Below are 22,354 nucleotides of genomic sequence, written 5' to 3'. Positions count from 1 at the left end.
CTCAAAATCGTCACTCTCTGGATGCCACCTGCCGGCTCCGAGCACACTTACTCAGATTCTGTGTGCCACGGCAACAGCTTGGCTTTATTTCATTAAATTCCTGTTTGCCCCTGTGGCAGATGGCAAAAATAGCCACAACAGTTTCAGCTCATCTCATCAATAGGGGAGCCTATTTCCCCACTGCCTTTTTTAAAATTGTGATAAGATATACATACCATAACATTTACCATCTCAACCATTTTAGCATGTACCGTTTCGTGGTATTTAGTACGTTCACATTGTTGTGCTATCGTCGCCACCATCCGTCTCCAGAACTTTCTCATCTTGTGAAACTGAAAGTCTGCACACATTAAACAGCCTCTCCACGTCCCCCTCCCCTCTGCCCCGGCAACCACTATTCTAATTCCTGTCTCCAGGAATTTAACTACTCTTTATATGAGGTACCTTATATAAATGGAAAAATACAATATTTGTCCTTTGGTGTCTGGCCTATTTCACTTAGCGTAGTATCTTCAAGGTCCATCTATGTTGTAACATGTATTAGAATTTCTTTCCTTTTAAGGTTGAATAATATTCTGCTGTTTGTATACACCATCTTTTGTTTAACCATTTATCTGTCGATGGACACGTCGATTGCGTCCACATTTTGGTGACAGTGAATAATGCTACTGGGAATGTGTATGTCAAATACCTGGGTCCCTGCCTTCAGTCCCTGGGGTACACATCCAGAACTCGAATTGCTGGATCATATGGTAATTCTATGTTGAATCTTTCGCGGATTCACCATACCATTTTCCACAGTGGCTGCACCATGTCACATTTCCCACCAATAAGCATTCCAAGTTTTCCACATCCCTGCCTACACTTATTTTCTGTTTGTTGTTTATTTTTTATTTTAGTTTTATTTTTTTCTGAGACAGAGTTCTCGCTCTGCCGCCCAGGCTGGAGCGCAGTGACACGATCTCACTGCAACCTCCACCTCCTGGGTTCAAGCATTCTCCTGCTTCAGCCTCCTGAGTAGCTGGGATTACAGGTGCCCGCCACCATGCCTGGCTAATTTTTGTATTTTTAGTAGAGACGGGGTTTCACCATGTTGGCCAGGCTGGTCTCGAGCTCCTGACCTCATGATCCGCCTGCCTCGGCCTCCCCAAGGATGACAGGCATGAGCCACTGCGCCCGGCCTGTTGTTGTTTATAATAGCTATCCTAGTGAGTGAGATTTTGATTTGCATTTCCCTAACAATTAGTGATGTTGAGACTTTCATGTGCTAGTGGCCATTTATATACCTTCTTGGGAGTTTTATAAGTTCCCCACTCCTTGGGGAATCTGAGCCACTAGAGTGACCAACCATCCTGGTTTGTCCAGAGCTTTATCGGTTTTTGTATTGAAACTCTTGCATCTTGGGAAACCCCTCAGTTCTGGGAAAACTGGGATAGTTGATCACCCAGTTGGCCCGTGCCTTCCTTGATCAACAGAGTGCATTAGAAGTGACAGTGTACAGGTTCCCAACCTAGGCCTCAAGGGGCCTTGAAGCTTCCTCCCTTGCTGCTCTTGGGAATCTGCTGCTGCATGAACAAACCTGTGCTAGCCTCTGCTGGCTGTTGAGAGACATGTGACCGGCCAGCCCATAACTCTTGCTAACAGCCTGCTAGCGGCCAGACGTGAATGGGGCCATCCTCAATCATTCAGCTGCCAACCGACCTGCCAGCTGACCGCAGGTGCATGAGAACCCAGCAGAACTCAGCCAAGCTGGCCCAGACCAGAAGACCTGCCCAGCCAGCCCACAGAACTGAGATCTAAATAAATGACTGTTGTTGTAAGTCACTATGTTTTGGAATGATGTGTTACTCATACAGGTCCACATAAAAGATGGCGTGGTCATTGTCCCCATAAGATCTTTGCTATAGACAGGATACCCCTGCCCCACCATAGTCCTATTCAATCATTCTTCATGAGAAAATCTTTACCTACTTTTTTGTAATAGCCTGGCCACTGAAGCAGCCAAGAGACCATTCACTATCTCTGCCAAAAGCAGATAAAATCATTCCTCTCTTCCAAGCTCTTTGTCCTTCCCTCATCATCCACTTTTTACTGAACAAAGAGAGATGAGCTCATTAGATTGAGGGGCTGAAATGGCAGTAAGAGCCCGTTCTGCGTACCATCGCCAGCCACTCTTTCTGACAGGTTCTATTTTTCTCTTGCCTCTCTTTTTCTTCTTGATTACAAGACACCTGGGAGAATTTCTGACTTGCTTGAAATGTTCTTTTCACAGTTGGCCGAAGCTTCTGTGACGATTCTTCTGTTCAGCCTGCATGGTTCCCTGCACAGTTGTGACGGAGATGAACTGTTTTGACACAGGAGCCTGATCGCTGGAGCCTCTGTGTCTGATTCGGAGCTCTTCAGAGTCTCGCTCGGGAAGCTTGAAGTCAAGCAAGAGTCTCAGCAGTCCTCTTCCAAAGGAGATCTGCTTTCTACTGGAAAGTTCCAGCTCTTAACCCTTTCAAGAAACATTGAACTGTTATTTATTTTATTTTTTGATAATGAGGGCACAAAATATGCAGAATGTTTCTTTTTCCTTTTTTTTTTTTGAGACGGAGTTTCACTCTTGTTGCCCAGGCTGGAGTGCAATGGTGCGATCTCGGCTCACTACAACCTCCGCCTCCCAGGTTCAAGCAATTCTCTTGCCTCAGCCTCCTGAGTAGCTGGGATTACAGGCCTGCGCCACCACACCTGGCTAATTTTGTATTTTTAGTAGAGATGGGGTTTCTTTATGTTGGTCAGGCTGGTCTTGAACTCCCGACCTCAGGTGATCCGCTCGCCTCAGCCTCCCAAAGTCCTGGGATTACAGGTGTGAGCCACCACACCCGGCCAGAATGTTTCTTTTTCTTCCTCTATTCAGCCCTTGAGGGTCCCTTTCACCTGCAAAGTGGCTGCAGCACCGCCCTTAGCACCGCCCTCAGCATCGTCCTCAGCACCATCCTTAGCACTGCCCTCTGGCCCTGTGGACTGCAGCACTGCCCTGGCCTCACGGACTGCAGCACTGGCCTCTGGCCCCACGGACTACAGCACTGCGCTGGCCTCACGGACTGCAGCACTGCGCTGGCCTCACGGACTACAGCACTGGCCTCTGGCCTCACGGACTACAGCACTGGCCTCTGGCCCCACGGACTACAGCACTGGCCTCTGGCCTCACGGACTGCAGCACTGTCCTCTGGCCCCGTGGACTGCAGCACTGCCCTGGCCTCATGGACTTTGGATGGTGGAACTGATTCTTAGCCTCAGAGTGATAAGAATTCCAGTCCAGGGCTCTTTCCCTAGTCCTGGATCAAGAAAGACAGAGCCATACAAAGTCAGAATTTCAAGAACTTTAGAAATCAACTGGCCCTATATTGCCACATTACCGATGGAGAAACTGAGGGCCAGACATGCTCGAAGTCTGGAAGTGACCTGCCCAAGGCTGCCAGCGAGGTGGTGACAGAGCCAGGCCTAGAACCATGGTCCTCTGACCCCTGGTTTGTGCTGTCTCACCTGCCAATTGCTGCCTGTGTTCTCCAGGTTTCCAGCAGTGCTTTGGCTGATTTTTGGAAAATGAATTAGAAGTAAAAGGAAGCCAAGGGTTTTCTGCAGACCAGCCTGTTGGGCAGCAGAGCAGAGGGCAGTGCCACCAGGGTGAGAGACCTTAGAAAGTCTCCTCCCATCTTCTCCTCAATGTGAGAATATCCACAGGACAGAAACGCAGAAAGGAAAAGGAATCCAGTCCTTCCCCCACGCCAGCATGTGAACAACTATGAGGAGAACACCTTCGCCTCCCTACCTTTTGATTTTATTTAGTAAACACATTTCTTATGAGTGGGCACAACTTTTCCAGAGGAAAACCCCTTACAGAGTAAATGTCTCTGTTTTTGTTCCTTTTTTTTTTTTTATTTGACAGTCTCACTCTGTCACCCAGGCTGGAGTGCAGTGGCGTGACCTTGGCTCACTGCAAACTCCGCATCCCAGGTTCAAGCAATTCTCCTGTCTCAGCCTCCCGAGTAGCTGGGATTACAGGTGCCTGCCACCACGTCCGGCTAATTTTTGTATTTTTAGTAGAAACAGGGTTTCACTATGTTAGCCAGGCTGGTCTTGAACTCCTGACCTCATGATCTGCCCACCTCAGCCTCCCAAAGTGCTGGGATTACAGGCGTGAGCCACCGCACCCGGCCTTCTGTTCCTTTTTGAAGCTTCTCAAGTTTTCATGTTGTATAACCAGTGTGAATACTTTCCAGCTATGTTTTTTTCTTTAATATCATTTCATATTCAGAAATTGCTGTGTGAATATAGTCCTCATGTTTGTGAGGTTGTTTGTTTGTTTCTGAGACACAGTCTTGCTCTGTCCCCCAGGCTGGAGTGCAGTGGTGTGATCTTGGTTCACCACAACCTCCACCTCCCCGGTTCAAGCAATTCTCCTGCCTCAGCCTCCCAAGTAGCTGGGATTACAGGTGCCTGCCACCATGTCTGGCTAATTTTTGTATTTTTAGTAGAGATGGGGTTTCACCATGTTGGCCAGGCTGGTCTTGAACTCCTGATCTCAGGTGATCCTCCCACCTCAGCCTCCCAAAGTGCTGGGATTCCAGGCATGAGCCACTGCGCCTGGCCTGTGAGTTTTAATTATAATACTGTATTCATTATGTGAGTGCATCATAATTTGCTTTCCAATTTGCCTCAGGTTGAATATCTGAAGTATTTCTAATTTATTAGTATTAATAACACCAATATGATTATTTTTGTATCCATAGCTCCTTTATCCCTTTGGGTTTATTTATTCAGGGTGTGCTTCCGTATCTGTAGGTAGAATGATTCAATCATGGTGAGGTCTCAGCTCTTGCTATTGCCTTGCCAGTCTATTCTCCAGAAAGATGCAACCAATTTGTAGGATCTCCAGTACCATTTATTTATTTATTTATTTTTGGAGACAGGATCTCACTCTGTCACCTAGGCTGGAGTGCAGTGGCGTGATCATGGCTCACTGCAGCCTCAAGCTTCTGGGCTCAAGCCATCCTCCTGCCTCAGCCTCCCGAGTAGCTGGAACTACAGGTTCATGCCACCATGGCTGGCTAATGTTTTTATTTTTTGTAGAGATGGGGTCTCACTTTGTTGACGAGGCTTGTCTCAAGCCCCTGGGCTCAAGCAATCCTTCTGCCTCGGCCTCCCAAAGGGCTGGAATTACAGGTGTGAGCCACCATGCCCAGCTGGCTCCATTTAAATGTATCATGTCCCACCGCATAGAACTGTGTTACCACCGAGTTTTGTCATTTATATTTATCTTTGCCATGTCAAACTGGGAAGGTTGAAACAGTTAGGAGTGAAGGACATGTATCAAGGGAGAGGATCTGTGAGATGAAGCCAAGAAGCAGAAGTGAGCAGAAGCTACAACACATGCTCCAAGTGGAGCCAAGGGAATGGGGTTCATTGTTAACGACCGTCTGTCCACGGTGTGTGACTGGCTGGCCCGGGCTGGAAATTCAGGGTCAGGGTGGACACCAGCTTCACAAATATGTGGCAAAGTTCATGACCTGTTTCTAGCTTGGTGTTTCTTTCCTTCTTGCCTCTGTATTTAGGAGAGTTTACCACCCGCAGCATATTTGGGATAGTTTACTATCTGTACCGCATTTGGGATAGTTTACCATCTGTAGTGCATTTGGGATAGTTTACTATCTTCAGTGCATTTGGGATAGTTTACTATCTTCAGTGCATTTGGGATAGTTTACCATCTGTACCGCATTTGGGATAGTTTACCATCTGTACTGCATTTGGGATAGTTTACCATCTGTAGCGCATTTGGGATAGTTTACCATCTGTACTGCATTTGGGATAGTTTACTATCTTCAGCGCATTTGGGATAGTTTACCATCTGTAGCACATTTGGGATTGTTTACCATCTTTAGTGCATTTGGGATAGTTTACCATCTGTAAGCATTTGGGATAGTTACCATCTGTACTGCATTTGGGACTACTATCTTCAAGCATTGGGATAGTTTACCATCTGTAGCACATTTGGGATTGTTTACTATCTTCAGTGAATTTGGGATAGTTTTACCATCTGTAGTGCATTTGGGATAGTTTACCATCTGTAGTGCATTTGGGATAGTTTAACATCTGTAGTGCATTTGGGATAGTTTACCATCTGTAGTGCATTTGGGATAGTTTACCATCTGTAGTGCATTTGGGATAGTTTACCATCTTCAGTGCATTTGGGATAGTTTACCATCTTCAGTGCATTTGGGATAGTTTACTATCCTCAGTGCATTTGGGATAGTTTACCATCTGTAGTGCATTTGGGATAGTTTACTATCTTCAGCGCATTTGGGATAGTTTACTATCTGTAGTGCATTTGGGATAGTTTACTATCTTCAGTGCATTTGGGATAGTTTACCGTCTGTAGTGCATTTGGGATAGTTTACCATCTGTAGTGCATTTGGGATAGTTTACTATGTGTAGTTCTTTTGCGCATTAGCTTGGATTCCTTGTCATAAGGTCTCTTTTCTCTGCTTTGCAAGCAAAAATCAGAGCCCCTGAATCACAGAAGGGTATAGGTACCTTTCCACACTAGTTTTGCCTCATTCAGGGACCCATGGATTATAAGAAGGGAAAGCTGGGTGGCTCCCAAGTGTCCCAGGAAAACAGCCCTTTCTGGGAGTTTGATCTGCCAAATTGCCAATAGCTGAACTGAGCTCCTCGGAAGCTCCTGGGAGAAAGAGGTGGCTCAGGGAGCAGAAATGATGGGCCAGAGAGAGAACCCTAATATCTAGCTTCACAGGCCCATTTCTGTCTTTGCCCACCTTTCCTCACCCACATACAACAGCTTTTGGAGTAGCTTAGTGTAACCTAATTTTCAGGGATCCCCTCAGGACTGGTAGGCTAAATTTAGAGCCCACACGAGGAAGTCTATTGGTCATGTGGTGTGCCTTGAAGACTGCAGCACGTAAAAAGTTATATTTAATACCCCTGGGAAAGACCAAACACAGGAAAGCCAGTTTGTGGGAAACAATCATATTTTCATAAGAAGCCTCTCTGCCTATGTGTTTGGTAAACCGTTAGCCCTCTAAGAGTTGGACTGTGGATTCTCTAGTCTTATAATTAGACATGTGAACAAGCAGAGGGTTTAAAAGTCAGAGGAACATTCCAGAATCTTCAACAGCCCTAAACAAGGTCATTGGCATCCTGCTAGATTTGGTCGGCATCTGACTGGCATCAGAACACTCTCTGTGATTGACCCTCTCAATCAGCCCAGCATCCTGTCCGGTGGCCTGACCGAGGCTGGACTGTAATCCTTGTTTCCTTTGAAAGTCTGGAATTCATAAGGAAATAGGGTGGGGGTCAACAATGGACGATCTAATTTTCCAAGGGAGTATTGAATTAGTCAACAACTTGATCCCCACCACTGAGATAGCTCCTTTTGTGAATATTTTACTGACCCACCTGCTAGGTCTCAAGGCTTCTGAAGGGACTCTTCCCAGACAACCACCCTGCACATCTTAGCACAGCACAGCCTGCTTCCTTTCCTCACTGATTCTGAAAAAAGGAGCCGCTCCCCGTCCCTTTCGTATCCACCCCGACTCCAGGCAGGATAACACTGGATAAAGCCCCCTTATATCCTTCAGCACAAAAATCCCAAAAGTCCACTCCAAGGCCTTCTGCCAAGCCTGCTCTTGTTTAAGACACAGTGACTGGACTCTGAAGCAGCCTCTAGAGGCTCTGACTGCCGGCCAGTACATTTAAAGATGAGCTAAAGGAAACAGAAGGATAGTTGATGCACTTCCCTGATCTCTGACATTTGCCTGGAGCAAAAGAAAGAGGAGAATGATGCTGAGATTAAGGCTTCTCCCTGGCGTGATTCTATGTGGCCTGTTGCGACGTGCAGAGAGGCAAGGCAATAAGGCCTTCTGGGGGTCAGCAGAGAGACAGGTCAAACAACGGTACTGCCCAGGCCACTGGGGCCCCAATCAAGACGTGACTCTTCTCCAAAGGGAGCAGATGACACGGGCCTCCTTGTACCAGTGTGGGAGTCAGTATGGGTGCGGAATGGGGACAGACACTCAGGATAGGCAGGGAGAGCCACATCACCAAGCAATCAGACTTGTTTACCCCTCTTGAGGTAAATGTGGGAAGCCAGTAACTGGCATTTTGTAGAGCCACTTGGCAGAAGAAACACCATCCACATAAATCAATCAAAAATGTCATTCTTGGCTGGGCGCGGTGGCTCACACCTGTAATCCCAGCACTTTGGGAGGCCGAGATGGGCAGATCACCTGAGGTCAGGAGTTCAAGGCCAACCTGGCCAACATGGTGAAACCCATCTCTAGTGAAAACACAAAAATTAGCCGGGTGTGGTGGCCGGCGCCTGTAATCCCAGCTAGTCAGGAGGCTGAGGCAAGAGAATCACTTGAACCTGGGCGGCGGAGCTTGCAGTTAGCTGAGGTTGCGCCACTGCACTCCAGCCTGGGCCACAAGAGTGAAACTCTGTCTCAAAAAAAAAAAGAAAAAAAAGTCTATTTTTAAAGACTACTAACTGAGAAAGAAGAGCCTTGAAGAAACAGAAAGAAGGGACCTGAGCATGCCACCGCAGGAGAGGATGAGAACGGCACGGAGAAGGGGGAGGCGCTAGCAGTCAGAAGCCCGCAGCAGAACTGGCCGGTGCTCAGAGAGCTGTTGGGACTGCACGGGAGCCGATTGTCTTGGCCTTAAGGTCCTGGGTGAGGACAGAACAGAAGTTAATGGCACACACCGTGCCTGGGTGAAGCCTCGGCACCATCAAGGAAAGCAGATACTGCATTTGGAAAGCCTGGGCCCTCTCCTTGAACCTGGTTCTGAAGGTTTCGGTGATGAGTCACCTCGTTCCCCCTCACCAGCTTCTGTCTTTAGCCCTAGCACTGACGTGTCTGAACCCGCACGCGCCTCCCGAGCAGGAGCACCCGTCATCTTCACACCACAGATGACTAACCATGGCCTGCTCACAGTCTCCTAATTATCACAGAATGAAAATGCAACATGCCTGAAAGCTGAGGTTTTGGGAACAGGATGAGAAGAGCTGTGGAAGGAATATAGAGATGCAGGGTGGCCACGAGCTAAGCTTTCGACAGGCCCTCGCAGTCCTCGGGAGCAGGGGCCAAGCGACCACGGATCCAGATAGAGCGCTCTCCTTGGCAGAGCCGCATGTAATCTCATTCATTACAGCCTCCGATTAGGTTCCCAGGCTCATTAAAATCTGTGTGCCATTCACTGTTTCTCTTGGATCAGATTGAATTCTACCGTGCAGAGAATTGCCAGGGCTTCGAAGTGTCCAGTGCAGGCCAGATAGCATCTCTTGGCTTCACTTCTTCCTGAAGTTTCTCCCTGTGCTTCTGTGTGCTTGCTGCCAAGAACACAAGTCACCATTCAGGCCCACGGCTGCCAGCTCAAACAAGGGCTTCTGACCCAAACAAAGCCCGCATAAAAAGTCCAAAGCACTTGAGCTAAACTTACTCTAAAAAGTACGGCAGTACAGGACAAAGACAGACACTCGGGTTAGACACAAAGAACCACAGCTAAGGCAACCTTTAAAAAAGGAGAGTGGGCCGGGCGCAGTGGCTCACACCTGTAATCCCAGCATTTGGGGGAGCCAAGGTGGGCAGATCACTTGAGCTCAGGAGTTCAAGACCAGCTTGGGCAACATGGCAAAACTCCATCTCTACCTATATATATACACATATTAGCCAGGCATGGTGCATTCACCTGTGGTTGCAGCTACTTGGGAGGCTAAGGCAGGAGAATCACTTGAGCCAGGGGTGCAGAGGTTGCAGTGAGCTTCTCGTGCCATTGCACTCCAGCTTGAGGGACAGGAGTGAAACCCTGTCTCAAAAAAAAAAATAAAATAAAATAAAATAGGAGAGTGAAGAGGGGCTTTTACTCTATCTGATATAAAGACATATTATAGCCACAGGTGTAGTGGCTCACGCCTGTAATCCCAACACTTGGGGAGGCTGAGGCAGGAGGACTACTTGAGGCCAGGAGTTCAAGACCAGCCTGGGCAACATAGCGAGACCCTGTCTCTACAAAAAAATAAAAAAAAAAATTGCTGGTCATGGTGGTGCATGCCTGTAGTCCAAGCAACTCAGAAGACTTAGATGGGAGGATTTCTTGAGCCCAGAAGGTTGGGGCTGCAGTGAACTGTGACTGCGCCACTGCACTCCCTAGCCTGGGTGACAGAGGAGGCCCCTGTCTCAACAACAAAAAAAGACATATTATGAAGCCATCATAATAAAAACAGTCAAAACCATACGAATAGATCACCAGAACAGAACAGAGCGCTCAGAGTCAGACCCTTGTTTAAGTCAGAACTTAATATAGGATGAAGGTGGTCCCACGCATCACTCGGGGAAGGACAGATTATTTAGTAAATGGCATTTGGGAAACAGGCTCATTGTATAGAGAAAAATAAAACTGGACCCTACTTAATACTAAATACAAAAGAGGACTCTGCGTGTTTTAAAGACCTAAGTATAAAAGGTTAAAGAAAAATAGTGGAAATAAAATGGGTACAAGAGACTGCAGGAACATATCTTTGTGATCGATCCTCCTCAAAACAAAATTTCAGAAGCATAAGGCAAATTTTTACAGATATGATTAAATTAAAATGAGGGGTTTCTAATCAACAAAAGTCCCTATGGACAAAGTTAATAGACTGTTAACAGAACAGACGTAGATATTTATAACATCTAAATCAATGAGGGATTGATATGAAGAATATGGAAGGATCTTGAACATTTATGACTGTAATTAAAAATGAGGAAAGGGGCTGGGCGTGGCTCATGCCTGTAATTCCAGCACTTTGGGAGGCCGAGGCAGGCAGTTCATGAGGTCAGGAGTTCAGGACCAGCCTGACCAATATGGTGAAACATGACTTTACTAAAAATACAAAAATTAGCCAAGTGTGGTGGTGTTTGCCTGTAGTCCCAGCTACTCAGGAGGCTGAGGCAGGAGAATCACTTGAACCTGGGAGGCGGAGGTTGCAGTGAGCCAAGATCATGCCACTACACTGCAGCCTGGGTGACAGAGCACGTCTCCATCTCAAAAAAAAAAAAAAAAAAAAAAAAAAAAAAAAAATATATATATATATATATATATATATGGAAAGGATATAAACAGACATTATACAGAAGATGAAATTCCAAAAAGCTAACAAGGTGGCATAGGTCAGTTGTGCTGAAGCAGACTCTGAGCTGGGGAGTTGTGAGCAGGAGGTCTACATGGGAGCGGTCTCAGCAGCAACATGGTGAGGGAGTGAGGAAATCAGCATGGTGCTGGGCAGAGCGAGGATCTGAACTGTGATGTGGGTACAGCACAAGCCCTGGCTGATCCCACGGGGGAATGCTGATGCTGGCATGTCTTTTCAGAGATGTCCTGAATTTAGGCAAGGGACTGGGGCTTTGTACCCCTGCAGTGACTAGCCTCTGAATAGCCCACGGAGAGCTCATACGCGCGGGTGAAGCTGCTTCCTGGGGCTGAGGGCAATTCCCGGGGAGGGTCTCACCTGTGAGCCATTTACAGCCAGCACTTTGGCAGGAAGGGGCGGGGAGGGGTGAGGGGAGGCACAGGTTTTAGTCCTGGGGCTGGAACCAGAGCGGTATACCATGCATCTACCAGGAAGAAAGATTCAAAAGTTTTAGTAACATAAAAAATGAAAATTAAAACAACAGCAGGATGTCACTGTATGCCTTTTATATTGGCAAAATATAGAAATACAGGTAATGCCAAGTATTGGCAGGGGTGTGGGACATAGCCACCCCTGTACCCTGCTGGCAAGAGGACAGATTGAGAAGAGTCGGCACTGGCAGTGTTCTGGGGCACACGCAGGCATCGTTAGTCACATTCAGTAGAACATGTTAGCAGTGCTGCCACGAGGTATACATCCCAGGCCGCTCTTACACAATTCTGTAAGGAGAGGTGTATGCAAACGTTGCCTGCACAGGAATTAGTGGTGGGAGCTGGAGACTACCTGAGTTTCCATCACTGAGATGGAGAAATAAAATACAGTGAATGCATGCCAGGGAGTACAATGCAACAGGACTGAGGCAAAATCATAAATGTACACATAGCAGCATAGACAGATCTTAAGAACAGTGAAAAATGGGGGAAAAGCATGAAAAAGGTTAGAAAGAATGAGATAGAATGTGTACATAAATTTAAAATACTGCAAATGCTATTTGTGTGAAAATATGCGAACAAAAAGATACACATGATACACCTAGGAATCATCTGCAGTGAGAGAAGGAAATGGAATTGCAGGATGGGGAGAAAAAGGAATAAGGAAGGAAATAATTCAGGAGGGGGTTTCCCAGGGACCAACGATGCTGACATCCATGAGCCAAGGAGTGGGAGGAACTCAGTTCTCTATATCTGACTTCTAAAACTAGCAGCAGCAACCACCACACCACCACCGTTTGAGCCCCAAGAAAGCAAGCTCAGGCTCTGCACCTTCTGTCTCTGAGATCTCCCCTCAAAGGAAAATGGCAGAACGCTGCCACACATCACTCCTCGCTCTTACGTATAAATGAAATGACGCCCACCTCTGGTCTCCAGTGGGCTAAAGAGGTTGGCACCTGCACAGAGGTTCATGCCCCTCGAGGCACAATGACTTTGCTGCAGGGAAGGATGCTTTCCATTCTCTTTCCCACGAACTCTCCCACCTCATTCCAATCAAGTCACCAACCAGACTGAAATGCAATAGGCATGAGCTCAATGCTTCCCTGTGATCAGGACCCTCACAGCAGACAGAGGAGACAACCAACCCAGAGTGAGGTCTTAGATCTTGCCCACCAGGGCCGGGCGTGGGGGCGCAGGCCTGTAATCCCAGCGCTTTGGGAGGCCGAGACGGGTGGCTCACCTGAGGTTGGGAGTTCGAGATCAGTCTGGCCGACATGGAGAAACCCTATCTCTACTAAAAATACAAAAAAATTAGTTTGGTGTGGTGCACGTGCCTGTACTCCCAGCTACCTGGGAGGCTGAGGCAGGAGAATCGCTTGAACCTGGGAGGCGGAGGTTGTGGTGAGAGGAGATCACGCCATTGCACTCCAGACTGGGCCACAAGAGCGAAACTCCGTCTCAAAAAAAAAAAAAAAAAAAAAAAATATTGCCCACCTGGGAGAGGGCCCAAAACAGTGAAGTGACACTGGCTTGACAGGTTCTCTGCGCTGATGGAGAATGAACTTGAACCCTCTGATGAAATCTATCCTGCCTGACCAATCAGTCCCGGACACCCTGGAGGCCCCGGGAGAGCCGGAAGAATCATGAGGCTTACCAGCTGTTCTTGCATCCCACTGTGGCTATTCCAACCCCCAACTGCTACCCCTGACACCCCCAACCCTATCCCACAAGCATTTGAGAACCAAGACCAGGTTACCAGTCCAAAGTGAGGAACACAGAGATTGAGATCCAGGAGTGCAGAGGAGAGCTGGGCTGGGAGGAGTGAGGGAGGCCCTGCCACCCCGGCTCATAAATGTGTAAAAGGAAAATAAATCTCGGGACCTAAAAATCACTAAGCCAAGAGAAAAGTCAAGCCGTGAACTGTCAGACCTGCCTCCCATTCTATTCCTAGATAAGATAGCTACAAAGACAGGAAGCTACAGACCTCCCTCACAATTTGCCTATGGGGAAATTCCTTGGGGATGAAGCCCAGGCAGAACTCAAAGTCTCCCTCTGAGGCTCACCAGAGACAAATACACGTCTGATAGCTTCCTCTGCCCTATTGTTCATGTAAAAATACAGATTCACTGAGCCAGACTAAATTGTGTATTCAGTGGAAGGCTGATCAAGGACTCAAAACAATGCAACCTTTTGTCTCTTATCTACTTCCTACCTGGAAGCCCTCACTTCCAGTTGTCCTGCCTGACAAAGCTGAACCACTGTACATGTTACGCATATTGATTGATGTCGCGTGTCTCCCTAAAATGTATAAAAGCAAACTGTAAGGCCGGGCACGGTGGCTCACCCTGTCATCCCAGCATTTTGGGAGGCTGAGGCGGGCGGATCACTATTTGTCGGGAGTTTCAGACCAGCCTGTCCAACGTGGAGAAACCCTGTCTACTAAAAATACAAAATTAGCTGGGCGTGGTGGTGCATGCCTGTAATGGAGAATTGCTTGAACCCGGGAGGCAGAGGTTGCAGTGAGCTGAAATCGCGCCACTGCACTCCAGCCTAGGCAATAAGAGCGAAACTCCGTCTCAAAAGAAAAAAAAAAAGCAAACTGTATCCCCAATATCCCTGATATCCCCGACCACCTTGGGCACACGTTGTCAGGACTTCCGGAGGCTGTGTCACAGGCGTGTCCTTAACCTTGGCAAAATAAACTTTCTAAACTGACTGAGACCTGTCTCAGACATTTGGGGTTCACAGAGGGAAACAAAGTCAAGTGGTCATAACAGTGCTCCGAACCCCCTGGCCAGCCGAGGCCCTGACTCCCAGGCCAACTCTCACTTTTCCTCACTATATAGTGAAAACCACACATTATTACTATTTAAAGGGTCTCTTCTAGAACACCAGCATTGCATTCCACAAACAAGTCTGTAATAAATAGGATCCTGAGGAAAACGGAGAGTCCCAGGATCCATGGTAATGGAGTTGGTATAGGTAGAAATTTTTAATCATTTTCCTTCTGGGTCCAGAAAATCAACTTCTGTGCCTGCCTTAATATTTCATCCTGAAAAGCTCAGGGTATGACGGGTCTTGCCGCTGAAAGGCGTTCTAAGGACAGCAGTTGGTCAGTGATGGTATAAAATGCCTGCGCGCAGTAGGCCTTCTCCAAATGTTAGCTCCCTTCCCTACCCCCATTTTCCTTCTCCTGCGTTGTTTTCACTGAGGAGTCACGCTGGAACCCAGGAGATCTGGCCTCTGGTCTTGGCTCAGGTGTCTTTTTACAGCCTGGTCTTAGGCAAGAGGCTCTCCCTCCCTGAAGCCTTCTGTTTCGCTGACTCTGGTTTCTCATGTTTAGAAATGGAGGTAGTATCATCTATCTTGGTGGTACCCAGCCTGGTCCCCACTCCCTTTTTTCTAGCCTCTGGAAAATGAAAAATATTACATTTTAATTTTTTACATAGAAAACTATAAAATAAGAAGTTATTATTAACCATGATCCAGGTAAGATGTGTTGGCATTAAAAGATGGAGAGGAGGAACATGATTAGAACATAGAATCAAGGGTGAGGCGCGGTGGCTCACGCCTGTAATCCCAGCACTTTGGGAGGCCGAGGTGGGCAGATCACCTGAGGCCAGAGGTTCGAGACCAGCCTGGTCAACATGGTGAAACCTGTCTCTACTAAAAATACAAAAATTGCCGGGCGCGGTGGCTCAAGCCTGTAATCCCAGCACTGGGAGGCGAGGCAGGAAGTGAGGATCACAGGTCAGGAGATCAGAGACCATCTGTAGCTAACGGTGAAACCCGTCTCTAGTAAAAATACAAAAAAAAAATAGCCCGAGGCCGAGGTGGCGGCGTCTGTAGTCCCAGCTACTCGGGAGGCTGAGGCAGGAGAGATAAGTAAGCCAGGGCTTGCAGTGAGCCAAGATCAGCCACTGCCTCCAGGCTGAAGCTGACAGAAGCGAGACTCCGTCTCAAAATAAGAGGTAGCTGGGGCTGGTGGCATGTGCCTGTAGTCCCAGGTATTCGGGAGGCTGAGACAGGAGAATCACTTGAACCCGGGAGGCAGAGGTTGTAGTGAGCCAAGATCACACCACTGCACTCCAGCCTGGGTGACACAGTGAATCTCTGTCTCGGAAAAAAAAAAAAAAGAAAAAGAAAAACAGAAAGAAAGAAAATAGCATCAATATGGGAACATACTGAATGAAAATTGAGGAGTTACCTTCTCCCATTCGCATCTCCCAAAAGTAAACTATTAACAGTTTCTTATCATTCCATCCAGAAAAATTATGCATATATATTGACATGTCCTGTTTTTAAAAAGTACACAAAATTGGTCATATCCCAAATAGTATTCTCTAATTTGTTATTTTAAACTTAACAATATATTTTTATACATATATAAATCTATTTTATTCTCTATAACAGTTAAATCATATTTTGTGAAATGGACGTACAATTCAGTCCAGGAAGATTGTGAAGTTTCTCTCTTTTTTTTTTTTTTTGGCGAACACTTGCTCATCCTCTTGCCCCTTGATTTTCTCCTGAGTGTCTGACTTGGCCAGGAGCTGTGATTCAGGTGACAAGTAAGATAGAGAAGGTCCCGTGTACCCAAATGTCCAGGGCAAATTGCTGTGAAACTGTTGTAGGTGACAGTGTTTGCTTGTTTTCCTTACTGGAGAAAAGTTCCAAAGTCAATAGCCAGTTTGCCATGTATCTTGATGGCTGAACATTTTGGACAAACTTCAATGTTTTCAATAATAAAATTCCACATTTGGAAAGGACCTGAAGGTCATTTGGCTTAACCTCCTTGAACTCACTGTAGAAATTTCTTCTACAAGCCTCTGTGTTATCATTTTTTTTTTTTTTTTCTGAGACCGAGTTTCACTCTTGTTACCCAGGCTGGAGTGCAGTGGTGCAATCTCAGCTCACCACAAACTCTGCCCCCCGGGTTCAAGCAATTCTCCTGCCTCAGCCTCCCGAGTAGCTGGAATTACAGGCATGCGCCACCACGCCCTGCTAATTTGTATTTTAGTAGAGATTTCTCCATGTTGGTCAGGCTGGTCTCGAACTCCTGACCTCAAGTGATCCGCCCGCCTTGGCCTCCCAAAGTCTGGGATTACAGGCGTGAGCCACTGCGCCCAGCCTGTATTATCATTTACTGTCACTATATCATAACATCGAACAGCTTTTACTAACAGAAATTCTTCCTCATTTCCTCAGACCAGTCACCATGCAATGTCCCCGCACTGGCCCCACTCTGCCCTTTGAAACATCCTCGAACATGTGTGTTCCTCTTCCCACACGGCTCTCCAGATGATTGAGGGCCTCGCTCACATCCCTGAGTCCACTGCTTATTCATTTAACAAATGTCTCTCTAGAGCCCGCCATGTTTCCAGCACTGAGACAGGCACCTCGTAAACTCCGTGAGGGCAGAGATATCAGCCTAACTTGCTATGTGTGGTAACCACAGCACCTAAAAGGGCTTTCTGTGCAGTAGGCATTTAATACGTATTTGTTGAATAAATGAATGAACACAAAGGTGGATAACATAGTCTCTGTCCTCAAGGAACTCTTAGTGTAGTGGGAGTGGGCGAACAGAACTACAGGCAACTCTAATCTAGGAGCCGGGAGAGAATGTGAGTAGCAAAATCTCAAAGGACAGGCCCCTAACCCAGCATTTGTTACCTTCCCTTCTCCGCTGTGAGGGATCATCCATTACCTTCCCTTCTCCACTGTGAGGGATTATCCATTATCTTCCCTTCTCCACCACCTCCCTCATGCACTGTGATGTCAGTCACATCATTCTGTCATGGTATGTCTGTGTGTCTATGTTTCCTAACGAACTGTCAGGTCTTTGAGGACAGGGACTGAGTTTTATTTAGCTTTATAACCCTAATGCTTAGCACAGGGTCTGGCCTAGAGGATGCATTTCTTATTTATTTACTTAGATATTTGTTTGTTTGTTTATTTATTTATTTGCTCTGTCACCCAGGCTGGAGTCCAGTGGCGCAATCTTGGCTCACTGCAACCTCCACCTTCTGGGTTCAAGCGATTCTCCTGCCTCAGCCTCCCGAGTAGCTGGGATTACAGGTGCCCGCCGCTATGCCCGGCTAATTTTTGTATTTTTTTTAGTAGAGATTGGGTTTCACCAATCATGTTGGCCAGGCTGGTCTCCAACTCCTGACCTCAAGTGATCTGCCCACCTCAGCCTCCCAGAGTGTTGGGATTACAGGCGTGAGCCATCACGCCCGGCCCATATTCGTTAAATGAAGTGACTGACTGATTGATGGATGGCTAAATGAATTAATACATTAACACTCTCATGGAAAAAAAAAATTGAAGTAACTGCTTTCATGGGATTACATTAGTCTTGCCTGACGTTTTACCAATACAAAAACTTAGTGAAGTAGAAGTGACAGAAATCTTGGGAGGAGATGATCATTATAACTAGGGCTCCACAGAGCTCTCTGTTTCGACCAACATTTAATGAGCACCTACTCTGTGCCAGGTGCGCTGCCAGACTGTAGGTCAAGGCAAACGAGACACAGCTCCTGCCTCTAAGATGCTCCCCGACTAGAAGAGGAGATACACACGGAAATCACGAGGCTGCAGGTGACTCTGACAGGGTGACAAGGTGCTGTGCAGGGTGGGGTGGTCAGGAAAGCCGCCTGGAAGAGAAGGCGCCTGAACGGAGTCCTGAGGAAACTGTCCGGGTCAGGAGATGAAGGAAGGCCATTCTGGGTGAAGGCAGCCACCTGGGCAGGGCCCGAAGGGGTGAGGACAGGCCTTTTTCAGGTACTGCATAGCACCTGGGAGGGCAGGGAGTGGAGGGAGCGGGAGAGGTGGAGGTGGGGCCAGATCAGGAAGGGCCTTATAGGACTGCTAAGGAATTTGGACTTGACCGTGATGAGGCCATGAGGGAGCCATTGAAAGAATTAAAAAACCCCAGGATAATCAGATTTGCATTTTAGAAGATTGTTCTTACAGCAGTTTAGAAAATGGATTAGGCTTGCACAGTGGCTCACACCTGTAATTCCAGCACGTTGGGAGGCTGAGGTGGGAGGATCACTTGAGGCTAGTCGGCCTCCCCAAGTGCTTGGATTGTGGGTGTGAGCAGCCTTGTCTCCCTGTCTGCTTCAGTCTTCTGCAGACAGAAGGCTCTGTTAAATTTGCAAGCTACAAGCACCTGAGCCACACGATGGCCCAATCAACCAAGTCACGTGTAAAGCTATCTCTTGGCTGTGAGGAATAAAATCAATATTTTAAGACCTTAATTATTCAAATGCTATACCCCAGAGGTGATTCATAACTTGAGGAGTGCCTCAGTAGGAGAACACGGGCTAAAGATTTGTGTGAACATGGCTTAGCCTGCAATTTCCCATACGCAGTCAGCCAAAGGGCTGACAAAAGATAAAATAACAGAACTGTTCTTACACAGCTTCCCCAGGAGACCCCAGAGGAGCCAGGCTGCTCCTGCTAAGAAGCCTAGACTCATAATCAGGAGAGAAGAAACTTGCACTAATGAAGGAGCCGCAGCCCCCCGGGCTCTCCGAGTGCTGGTGTCTTCAAGAATTCCTGCATCCTTTGCACAAAGTGGGGCTGGTAAAGCGGCAGGGGTGGGGCGGGAATGGGGGAGAATGGGACTCTTCCAGACACTACCTTTAGAATAAAATGTATGATATTGGCCGGGAGCAGTGGCTCAGGCCTGCAATCCTAGCATTTTGGGAGGCTGAGGCAGGTGGATCACCTGAGGTCAGGAGTTCAAGACCAGCCTGGCCAACATGGTGAAACCCGTCTCTAGTAAAAATACAAAAATTAGCTGGGTGTGATGGCAGGTGCCTGTAATCCCAGCTACTCGGGAGGCTGAGGCAGGAGAATCATTTGAACCTGGGAGGCGGAGGCTGCAGTGAGTGGAGATCTTGCCATCATGCCATTGTGCTCCAGCCTGGGGGACAAGAGCCATATTTCTCTCAAAAAAAAAAAAATGTAAGATATTTTCTGAGAAAGTGTCAGTCGTCTTGTATCCCTGCCCCTAAATCATCACTCTCATGCAGGAACTTCAGCCTCTGTCCCACGCGCCACACAGGTCAACCAGCAGGGTTGGGGTGGGGTGGGGTGGACGAGGGTGGGGTGGAGGTGGCTGGGCGAGGGTGGTGGCATGGTGGGGGCAGCTGGGGTGGAGGGAGGCGGTGGGAGCAGGGGTGGTATGGTGGAAGGATGGAGGGGGGGTTGGGGTGGTGGGGGGGGGTGGAGATGGGGTGGAGATGGGGTGGGGTGGGGTGGAGATGGGGTGGGGGTGGTGGAGATGGTGGTGGAGACGGCGGTGACGCCCGGTCGAAATCAATGCACAAGGAATGGTGGAATGGAATGGATAAGGAAGGAATGGATGGGGTGGAAGGTGGAAGGAAGGAAGGAATGGAATGGAAGGAAGGAAGGAAGGATCTTGGAATGGAAGGAACAATGGGTGACGCAGGGGCCGAGGGCAAGAAATGGCTGAAGGGTGGGGTGGAGGCTGGGTTGGGGTGAGGGGTGGAAGGAGGGTGGAGATGGGGTGGGGGGGATGGTAGTGGAAGGTAGGGGTGGTGGGGTGGATCAGTGGATGGAACAGGGAAGAATCTTAGAATGGAGGTCGAAGGAATCAATGGAATGGAGTTTGAGACTAGCCTGACCAACAATGGAGGAATCCCTGTTCACGGAAATGAATATGTGGAGGAAGGAAGGAGGTAGTGGAGGAATGGCGGGAACCCGGAGGCGGAGCTTGCGGCGAGCCAAGGTGGCGCCACTGCATTGCCGCCTGAGCGACAGGATGGTTTGGTAAAAACTCATCTCACTAATGGAGGAAGCAACTAAACCCAGCCTAGAGAAATGGAGGCGGCGTGGCATCGTGGATGCTCCTGGATGGGCATGAAGCAGCCTTGAGTTCTGAGTCCCAGGCTCTGCCACTGTGTGACCCTCTCAGCATCAGTTTCTGTGACACTAAAATGATGATAATAATCTGCTACTTACTGGGTTATTGGGAAGATGAAATGCAGTTAAGAAGATTTCAGAAGCACTTTGCTGTTCCCTCAGACTGTGTATTAGTCAGGACATTGCTTTGGTTTCTGTAACAGACACCGAAATAATAAAGGCTTAAACAAAACAGAATGTATTTTTCTCTCACATAAAGCCCCACGCTGGTGTGGCTGCTCTGGCCTGTGAGGTCTTCAGAGCCCCGCTCCTTCTGTCTTACTGGCTTCCTTAGCCTGCTCCAAGACGGTTCCCTGCCACGACCACATGCCAGCCGGCAGAAGGGGCCGGGGCCAAGGGAGGGCAAGCCCTGTCACCATAGCCCAGCACTGTCTACACACTCCCTCCCTCTTCCTGTTAGAGTCCTTCATCACATCTCGCTCTAAGAGAGGCTGGGAAGTGCAGTCGCTTTCTGGGAAGCCTACACTCGACTGAAAATTCCGTGATGATAAAAGAAGAGGGGATGGACTTTTTTTTTTTTTTTTTTGGATGGAGTCACGCTCTGTCACCAGGCTGGAGTGCAATGGCGTGATCTCAGCTCACTGCAACCTCCGCCTCCCGGGTTCAAGTCATTCTTCTGCCTCAGCCTCCCGAGTAGCTGGGATTGCAGGCAACTGCCACTGTGCCTGGCTAATTTTTGTATTTTTAATAGAGACGGGATTTCACCATGTTGGCCAGGCTGGTCTCCAACTCCTGACTTCAGGTGATCCGCCTGCCTCCGCCTCCCAAAGTGCTGGGATTATAGGCTTGAGTCACCACGCCCGGCCCTAAGAGATGGACTTTGAGGGACAATTCAAAGTTCCCACTAACTCCCCTATTTGTTTGTCTAATTCCCTTCCATCCTCAGGTCTCGAGTTTATGTCACTTCTTTGGGGAGGCCTTTCCAGACCTTCAAGTCTCCATTAGCTGCCCCCATTGCTCCCTTACGCCTCCTTCACAACGCTCGCTGCACCTGTAATTTTTGACTGACTCCATTTTGCCATGAGAAGGTAATTCTGTACCTGTGGACTGTGCTTCCTCCCGAGGCCTGCCTGTGGATGCTCAATACATCCACACTGACAGGTAGCAAGGTGCTGTCCCCAGAGGGCTCCAGGAGCTCCTCGGGCAGAGCTTCACAGCTTCGGGCCACCACCAAGTCCTCTCCAACCCAGGATTTGTTTGGAAAGAAACTGGTACCTTCTGCCGCTTCCTCAGTGGTAGGCGTGCCGGCACCGTATCCTTTTATCTGCTAGTCCTCTCTTCGTGTGGGCCTCTAGAACTGCTCAAGTCCAGCCTCAGATAGCCCATGAGTGGGTGACTGTGCCTTTTCATAATCTTGCTTCGCAGCTCTGTTGTTCAGGATCTGGGAAGGAACAGAGGGTGTTGTGGGAAGAGCTTTGCCCAGCACAGAGGCCAGAATGAAGGACACGGGGAGAGATTTGGTTTTCTATTCCTGGTCTCTATAATGCAACTAATGGGCCTGAAGCCTGCCCTATGAAGAGGTGGGGAAGGAACCTCAGTGGAGGATGTCCCCAGGGAGTTGACCCACACCCCCCTCTGTGGGGGCAGATGGCTCCCCAGGGTCTGGGCCCATGTGAACCCACTGTGTGGCTCCTGGGCCGCTCCCTGGTACTCCACTTCAGTGACCTCTAGCTCACTCTTTTTTCCTCTTTTCCTTTTTTTTTTTGAGACAGTCTCACTCTGTCGCCCAGGCTGGAGT

At 48.2% G+C, this 22,354-nt stretch overlaps 1 long non-coding RNA gene across 10 annotated transcripts in view; it reads right to left on the bottom strand.

The window, feature by feature from the left end:
* Nucleotides 1-1,115: 1,115 nt before the first annotated feature.
* LOC103882507 overlaps nucleotides 1,116-22,354 on the bottom strand; it is a 28,934-nt gene continuing 7,695 nt past the window's right edge. For 6 of the 10 annotated variants that reach the window (XR_004182378.1, XR_004182382.1, XR_004182380.1 and 3 more), the window contains 2 exons: nucleotides 21,832-21,997; nucleotides 20,384-20,750 (listed from right to left, as the gene is read on the bottom strand). This is a non-coding gene — a long non-coding RNA (uncharacterized LOC103882507). Of the gene's footprint in view, nucleotides 2,498-5,996; nucleotides 7,328-8,456; nucleotides 9,392-16,136; nucleotides 16,322-20,383; nucleotides 20,751-21,831; nucleotides 21,998-22,354 lie in introns of those variants that run through there. The other 4 variants (XR_001900279.3, XR_644366.4, XR_644365.4 and 1 more) reach the window with 4 other exon arrangements.

This window comes from Papio anubis, chromosome 2 (genome assembly GCF_008728515.1).
Source record: "Papio anubis isolate 15944 chromosome 2, Panubis1.0, whole genome shotgun sequence".
NCBI classification, from domain to species: Eukaryota; Metazoa; Chordata; class Mammalia; order Primates; family Cercopithecidae; genus Papio; species Papio anubis.
This window is presented reverse-complemented; position numbering and strand designations above follow the sequence as displayed.